This window comes from Ammospiza nelsoni, chromosome 10 (assembly GCF_027579445.1).
Source record: "Ammospiza nelsoni isolate bAmmNel1 chromosome 10, bAmmNel1.pri, whole genome shotgun sequence".
In the NCBI taxonomy this organism is placed as follows: domain Eukaryota; kingdom Metazoa; phylum Chordata; class Aves; order Passeriformes; family Passerellidae; genus Ammospiza; species Ammospiza nelsoni.
In genome coordinates, this window is record NC_080642.1 from 22,019,459 (window position 1) to 22,028,549 (window position 9,091).

Sequence of the window (9,091 nt, forward strand, 5' to 3'; positions counted from 1 at the left end):
AAAGTCATCATTTAACAAGATGGAAAGTCACAAAAATGCACTTCAGAGTCAGACAACACCAGTTGTGCTGCCCTTATCCCCAGGGCTTAGAGGGACAGGGATAACCCACGCCACTGTGCTAATCCTGAAGGGGTCCTGCTCCCACATTGCTGCTTTGGCCCATCCAAGGCACACGTGGCAGTTCCTGTGCATGCACAAACACCCCTGAGTTCAGCACTCGGCACACACCAGCACACCAGCCCTGCTCTGGGTGCAGCAGCCCTTCCTGCCCCATCCCCAGGCACTCCTTGCCTGCAGCCAGCCCTGCCTGGAGAGCCCAGGCTGCTGGAGTTAATGCTGTGCCCAGCAAACAGCTGCAGTTCTCAAGGGAAACCCCTCGATCCACACAGCAGGGGCTTCTGGCTGGGAGTGCTCTGCAGGCTCTGCCCAGTTTGCCAGGCCAGCCCTCCCGCCTCTCCTTGGGGAGGGTGCCCAAATTGAGGGGAAAATCCCCAGTGAGGATGCAGAGCCAGCCCTCAGCAGCGCTGGAACTGCTCTCCAGAGCTGCACCTGCTGTGTCCAACAAGTGCAGCCTGATCTGCAGCAATGCATCCCAGGAAAGGAGTTAAACCAGCACCCTCTGCACCAAGCCTCTCCAGTCTGCCATCCCTGACTCAGCAATGCCCAGTGGGACACCAAGCACAGGGTTCCTCCAGGAACTGACCTTCCCAAAGCCTGCCACTCCCCCAGAGTGCCTCAGTGGTGCTGCCAGGGGGTGCTTCACACACCCCCAGACCCTGCAGGCTCAGCAAATTTTAACATTCTCTCAATTAAGCATTTAGAGAATGTTAAATGTTTGTAAAGTGTGCAACATGTTCTGTTCTCCAGGGTCAATATGATGACTATTCTCATTATATTACATGATCAATGTTATCACAACACATCACATATAACAATGAGATTAATTTGTACATGGACAAAATATTTGCTAATCTAAGTTTGTATTTGACCCAGGACTATTGTGGACAAGAACAATATCCCATAATAAAAATTTTGTAGCCACTGCCTTTTATGTGTAGCACAGGATTAATTGTACAATGTTCAATGAAAAACATTGAAAACTAAGTGAGAAGATTATCTCAAGAAATAGATAATCAGGATAATGTACCTTGGAGCTAAATTTACAGTGTAAAACCAATAGTGTACATTGATAGCACCTGAGAGTAATGCATGAACTAGGGAAAATTATATTGCAATATGCCTTGATTACCATCTGCTTGATTTTAATTAATTTCCTTAATTGGAGAATGATGCATTTTCTAATTACACATGAAAACAGCACTAGCTATTGCACTCTTTCTCTACTGCACCAACTCTCCTGGTAGACCCACTGCCTGTCTGATTTATAAAGCCTCATCTCAATGAACATGGGCTGTTTAGCAGACCCATGACAATTACTCAAATTAATTACATATGAAGCAACATTCCAAACTTGTAATTTAGATGCAATAAAATTCTAACTGTGAATAACTCAGGTCACATGGATATAAGGATGAAACCTACACCAGAAATGTAATTAGAAAACAGTCCAGTTGAAGCTGGAATCAAATTTAAAGTGAAATGTATCATCTGAGTAAATGCTTTGGAGATAATGGCTTTGAACACAGGCACAGAAATTAGTCTTCTTACTTTAGACCAAAAAGGTAGTATAATATAAAAATAACTTATCAGGTAGATAATAAAGTATTTAAGCCACAAAATCAAAACATCAATCCCAGAGGATAAATTTATTCTACTTGTAGCTGTATTGACAGTTAACTTAGTTACAGACAAAATAAAGTTGGCTCAGTGATTTGAAGCACTAGCATTTCTTTACATAAAATGTCTCTCTTTTGGAATAAACCCATCAAGGTATTTCTGTCTTGTGGCTCAATCTCCTTTTGGATATTGTCTCTTGCAGTTTGAGCAAGGTACCTTTCACAGATTCCCATTTCTCTGGCTGAAGCTCGAGTGTCCTGAACAAGAGGGCGAAGCAGCTCTTACCTGAATTATCATCTGCCTCATCTTTGCAAGGTTAATTCTATGCCAGGTATTTGAGTTATTTTGAAATGGGATCACATTTGCCTGCACTGTGTGTTCCTGCCTTCAAGGGGAAAATGTGAACTCGGGGCAGTGCCTGGAGTGGGAGGAGGAAGCAGGAGTGCAGAGAGAGAACTCCAGGGGCTCCCTGTTCACCTTGGAAGAAAGCAGTTTTTGTGATGCTGCAGCCAAGTAGTGATGCTGTGATCATCTCCTGCCTAGTTATTCATCTGGACACCTCTGTTGATGTACAAAGATGTACCTTGATATCTAATCTGCTAAGGGGCACATTTCTGAAAGTTTTAATTGCACAAAACCCCCTGAACTATGAGTCCCTGTTCATACTTTGCAGAGTAGAATATCACTGATATGATATTAAAAAAGTCAGTCTGGTGCAGAATTCAGCACAACCTTTTCAGTACATTTGACCAATATCTTACTGGATATGAGATAAAGTTTCCCTGCATGGTTTTGATTCTCCATTCTTTAATACCTCTATTAGATTAACAAAGTTTGCAGTGACTAAGATTAACTTGGATGAGAAAGAGGAAAATAGTTCAAATTGCAGCATATGCAAGGCCTGAAAGAAGTGTCAGTCCAGAAAATCCAGGAAAATAATCGGCCAGAGGGCAACTGAAAAGTTTTTCATTTCCAAGGAGAGACTGAAAAGGAATTTGGGAGAAACTGCAGCACAGGTGAATACCCAGCCTGCCATACACAGAGGGGAGGGCCTGATTACTTTATTCTGCAGTTATGTCCATGACTGGGATGGGACTTCTTGGAAGGGCTGACATGTACACGATTGCAATATTTCCACAGCAAACTGCATACCAAGTGGTTTTTCCTATAGTTGTTATTAAAAGAAACCAACAGAAAAACGTCTCCAGTGCATTCTTAAGATCACAGTTTCCTGTTGCTTGGCTAGAATGTGTTTGGAGGCTTTCCTGAATTTCTCTGCAGGCATTCTATTGTCTACATATATGAGGTCTACACATTTGTTTTAAACTGAGTTTAATTAAAGAAAAGTGATGTTTACTTTGACTCTTGATATGCTTTTTATGCTGCTCTCATACCTTAAACCATTTAATTTATGTGTTGTGTGTGTTTGCCAGTGGCACTAATGACTCAGTGTCATTCCTTTAAGGGAACTTGAATGGAGCTCTTTGAATGTGTCAAAATGTTTTTAATTATTCAGTATTAGGAAAGCTACAAGGATATGGGAAATTGATTCTCAGAAACAAAATACCTGATTCAGGAAGGAGAACTGATTTGCCTCAGAAATTATGATCCAGACCAGGGTTTTGTGATGTTCTCTGATAATCCAGTTACACAATTTGACAACAACAACCTCTTCTTGGCGTGCTTAAATGCAAAGGCCGAGCCTGGATCTCCACTTCTGAGGACTCTTGTCACCTGAGGTAAAACCCAAGGTCTCCCAGGGAACAGACAGTGCAAAATGACAGTGTTGGCCTGTGTTATTTCTCTATCCAGGCAGGAGGGCTCCCCTTGCTTTGTGGTCTCAGGCATTCTTACACTTGTTTTGTCAAAGTGTTGCAAAGCCTTATTTCACGTAACTTTCAAATCCTAACCATATATATTTTGGTATCTATGCCAAAATAGAGCTAAAATGGGCAGTTACACTCCTTTGTGTAAAAAAAAGTGTATAGGATTACACTTTTTATAGCAGAAGCAGTATTGTCAGCAAAGTGAGATAAGAAAATTTAAGGAAGTAGAATTTTGTTTCAAGTGGCCTAAGTTATTGTGCTAGGTGTAAGTTGATATTATCTCTACTTCCAGTCTACTAATTTTTAAATTCAGAAATGCAGTTGATGAACACGCTGCATCTGACAAACTTATTCAGTCCTTGTGATGCCATGAGTAAATATTTAGATTGAGACAGGGCAGCTTTCTCTAGGTGAAGAAGCAGGCAGACAACAGAATCGAGCAATGGTGATGTGTATCATGCAGGAAATTAATTTCTTCTCAGGAAAGTTCCATGGAGATACTGGGCATACCAGTACAAGGCAGTATTACGGCGTTTATTTGACATCTGTACCTAAGATTAAATCTCTGTAAGAGTATTTGAGGAGTGCCTTTTCCTACAGGACATTTTTGACAGCGTTTGGTGGAATTCACAGATGTTGTTCCCTTAGGTGACAGTTGCCTTGATAGAATTTTGACAGAATCCTGCAACTCTTTTGTTAACAACTGGTAGGTGCAGTACAGCAGGAGGGTAGTACTGACCTGTTTGATGGTCCTGAAGCAACAGTCTCCCCTAACAATGATTTGTGAACTGTGGTGGGTGAATTTCTTGTCAGATCAGTTTGTACAATTACCAAACCTCTGCTAACTTTGGCAGCAAAATGATGAATAAAAGTCTCTACAGTCTTTTTGTGACATGTGCATGTAAGGCCTGCCAGCAGTAAGGATGCAGCGATGCAGACTTGCCAGTGCATCCTCAGAGAACTGTTCCTGTGGACTTTAGGCTGAAGGGAATGATTAGAGAGTGGCTGTATTTTAAATGGCACAATTCTAAATTATCTTCCATCAGCTTTACAGGAGTGGTTTTGCAACAATCAGAATATTGTCTATTGAGAGTACCTTGGGTTTTGCTTCTAAGGTCATTGCCTTCCAAAGATTTTCTGCTGAACTTTTAAACTTTCTGACTCATTTCACTCTGAAGGAACAAAAGACAAATTGCAGGGAAGGCTGTAGAAGGGCTAAATTTCTAGAGATTAAAAAGTAATGATTAATTGTGTGCAAAATGGCACTGGTCCTCCTGCACCCTTCCCTTGGCAATTTCACTCCCCTGTCTGGAGGTTCAGTTGTCTAAAACTATTCCAATATCAAAAAAGAGGGAAGCTTTCCAGCCTGGAGGTATATGATATTTCATGTCAACAACAGAAGAAAATGGATTGACATGATTAGCTACATTTTGTACCCAACAAGAGCTTGCCAGGAAGATAAAGAATGTTATTGATGGTCAATTAATCTTTTCTTTTTGAAAGCCTAGGATGGGAAAAGGCCCCTTAGGGTTGATTTGCAGGCTCAAATAGACACTAAATCTTCTTTCAGATGCCAGTATTTAGATGTCACTAACATTCACAAAAACCTTTGCTCAGCTCTTGACTGACCATGGGGGCAGCTGTCCCTCAGCAGTGAGGATTTTGCTGGTGAAGCACCTATAAATCTTTTTCTGTGTATTTCTGTGTATTTGATGACAGTCTCAGCCCATACCTGAGATGTGCCAGGACTCACCTTGTGCCCACGATCTGGGGCTCTTTATAACAGTGGTAAAACACCTCTGAACAGTGGTGCCTCTGGGAAACAGATGAGAACTGTCCTGCCTTGGAGCAGGAATGTGCAGTGGGGTTTTGGGTGTGCGTCTTCCATTTCTCCTGATAATATCTAATGTCTGATGCAGAGAATGTTCTGGAAATAACTGCAGACCTCAGTTCTTCCCCTTGTTCCAGATTCTGTATAAAGGAAAACACTTCTTAGACTCCATTTCTGAAGTGACCATCAGACTGCAGAGTCACTCTCAAATTGCCCAAAACTTGCTTAGAATGGGCAGATAAAAGCCACAACTTTTAACAGAACAGACTGGAGATCAGCCAGTCACATCAGTGCTTCTGGCAAAGGTACATTGGAAACCGTAACTTTATTTTAGAAACTTCATTTATTCTACATTATTTCTGAATGAGAATTTTAAGAAACAACCATGTCTATAAATTGAAAAGTATTGTAATGTGCACAAAAGGATTTACATGTAGGGCTTAAATAATTCGACTCCAGTTCCTTTCAGTCTATCCAACTGCTCTCAGAGGCTTCCCCAAGAGTGTTTTTTATCTTTTAGGAGCAATTCTGAAACAAACAGTTTAATTTAGTAATTGCTTCTAATGGCAATCCTATTTGAGAAATGAGAGAAATGGGCAGAGATTGCAGTACTGCACAGGAGAAGGTAAGATTCTACAGTCTGAAGGTTAATGTTGTTGGTAAAACATTTTAATACTCCCTGATGAAAATTTAGGGAAAATATTAGGCTTTGCTTGTCTACCACTAAGATTCCACATTTTATTTTTAAAAAATGTATTTCTCTTTTGAGAAGCACAGATGGCAGTGTTGAATAAATTTCTGGAGCTGTATCTTCACAGAAAATATGGAGATTTAGTTTTTGTGCTGATGATCTAAAGCTTACTGAGCGTCTCTCTAATTATGCTCCCAGGTCAGTGACCACTTCATTGTATTATCTTAAATAATTAAGTGGGTAAAGCTTCTGCTAATACTGGAGCACAGCAAAGATTTTGTGTCCTGTATAAATTGAGCATGAGTGAGGTGCTTGCAAGGTAGTTAATCAAAGTAAAGGGCAGCATTTTGAATCCAGCTTTTTAGTTAATCCAAAAATTTCTAAAAATTTCAGTTCTGTCCAATGCATTGAAATTATGCCGATTATATTAGCTGTGAATTCACTGAATTCATATTTTGGAGTTTTTCATCCTATAATTAAAAGCTCCTTTAAGCTGAATTATTTAATAATTAGATATTATGTTTCTTCTGGAGTTGTAGATCCATTCCTAGATCCACAGCAGTTCAAGATTTGCCATTTCTGAAATATGCTGCTATTTTCCTTAAACTTACACAGTCTTTGGCGTTTGAATGCCTAGACTCATTTCCCACATGTAAATGGTGGGGTTTTTTTGTTAAAAGCCAATCAACATCAACATTGCAGTTGAGTGCCTGTCATGTTAAAGAAGCCCTGACTGAAGGCTGAGTAAAGATATACATAAAGTGCTTTATTTAATGTAGTTTCTCTGGTGTCTAGCATGGAATATTTTTAAGTCTTCTGTCTTGTGGTTAAGGTTCAGGGAACCTGGCCAATGCATCCATCAGGTGAAGACTGAGAAGTTTTTGTACCTACAGTAGGAAAGCTTCCCAAGAAAGAAACAGTATTTTTGGGTGAGGAGGAATGCTCAGAGAGTGAGAGGGACCAGGACTGTACCAGCTCTGTGCAGCTGAGTGGCTTCTGCTCTGTGCCAACAGACAGAGGTATAACAAGTCAAGAGGAGTTCTGACTTTGTTCAGTATGGCTGAGACACCTACACTTCACTGTCACAGACATCTTTTATGGAAAATCCTTTCCTTAGGATTTTTTCCTCCTGAGAAGCTGGGAGGCCTCAGGAACAAAATGTAAACAATGGTTATCTGCTGCTGTGGAATGCAACAGGTGCATCTGTGATTGGTCTCATGTGGTTGTTTCTAATTAATGGCCAATCACAGTCAGCTGACTTGGACACAGAGCCCCGAGCCACAAACCTTTATCATCATTTTTTCTTTTTCTATTCTTAGCTAGTCTTCTGATGAAACCTTTTCTTCTAATCTTTTAGTATAGTTTTAATGTAATATATATCATAAAATAATAAATCAAGCCTTCTGAAACATGGAGTCAGATCTACGTCTCTTCCCTCATCCTAAGACCCCTGTGAACACCATCACACTTCATTTAATTTTTTCAAGTCCAGCTACTCTCCCTTCTTCATGAAGCAAAAAAAGTTCAGGCCTTTCTCTTACAAATAAACAAAATATTGTATTTTTTCTCTAATTTCATCTTCAAAATCGACTGAACCTGTTGTGCTGAGGGATTGCCAAAATGTTAATTTTCAAATGGGGCCAGAATTAACCTGAAAAGATATTGCAGGAAAGTACCGGTTGGCTTTTTACAAAAAAACCCCACCATTTACATGTGGGAAATGAGTCTAGGCATTCAAACGCCAAAAACCGTGTAAGTTTAAGGAAAATAGCAGCATATTTCAGAAATGGCAAATCTTGAACTGCTGTGGATCCAGGATTTCACCCTGTGATATCCATACTCACATTGGAAGTATGTAAATGCTGGCAGAAATCTAATACTATCACTTCTGCTCTTCATTTCATTTATCTCCTCCCACTTCTCAGCCTACTCTTATGTGAAGTGTTGCTGAATTGTGCCAGGGTGTCTCATCCACAGATGAAGCCAAGGGGAAGCATGTAATCCCATCTCCTTGTCAGAATGTGTTGAGTTCAGTGCGCTCACTGCACCTCCAGGGAAAAAGCAGGGAAATAAGCAAAGGCAGCAGAGTTATGGAAGGTGTTTGGCATTTAGTTCTGCTGTTTTATGGAATGTGAGCAGAGAGGACAAAGAAAAGGTGAATATTTTTTGTTTACATGATGCCCTGCTGGTAAGACATAAACCTTTAGATTACTTATCTATGTCCTGTGGAGCACCTGATGGCTGGGGAGCTGTGCTGAAGATCAAACTGCTGTGAATTTTACATGCAATATTTTCCTAGGCAATGTTCCGGTTTTCCTTTATAATTGCATTTGTTGGATAGCACAGTCACATGTAGGCTGGCTCACCTGCAAATGCAATCTCTGCCACTATCACAGTTACACAGAAGCTGAAGGGCTTTATTCATATCTCCATCAAAGCTTCTTTAGTCTTCCTTGGTGTTTTAATGTTGCAATAAATATTCCTCAAATCTCTTTACACTGTCAGAGGGGAATGAAAAAACCTTACTGTTGTCATTATAGTGCAGGAGTTTTATTGTTATTATATAACAAAGGTTCCATATTATCAGAGTTTTGTACCTCCTTGATGTTTCTTGCGGGCATCTCCTCTGGGCACTGACTCTTCCTGGTCCTCACAGCAGCCAACTGACTCCAGTTCCCTCAACCAACCAACCCACTCTTTTATACCACTCTTCTTATTTGCTACAGGTGTGGCCTGTTAACATCAGGCCTGCTCCTAATCCTTAATAATTAACCCAGCTGCAACTCTTTAGGGGGTAAGATTACTTTCTATACCACCTCCATTTACTTATGTTCTATCCCCCTACACCTTACTGCATATCAGAATCTGGCTGATAGTGTACCCTCAGCTGCTCACACCTGGGGACAAGTCACAGAATGGTTTGAGCTGGAAATTACCTTAAAGATCATCTCCTTCCACCCCCCTGCCATGGGGGAACAACTTCTCCTGTTCCAGGTGGCTTTAGAG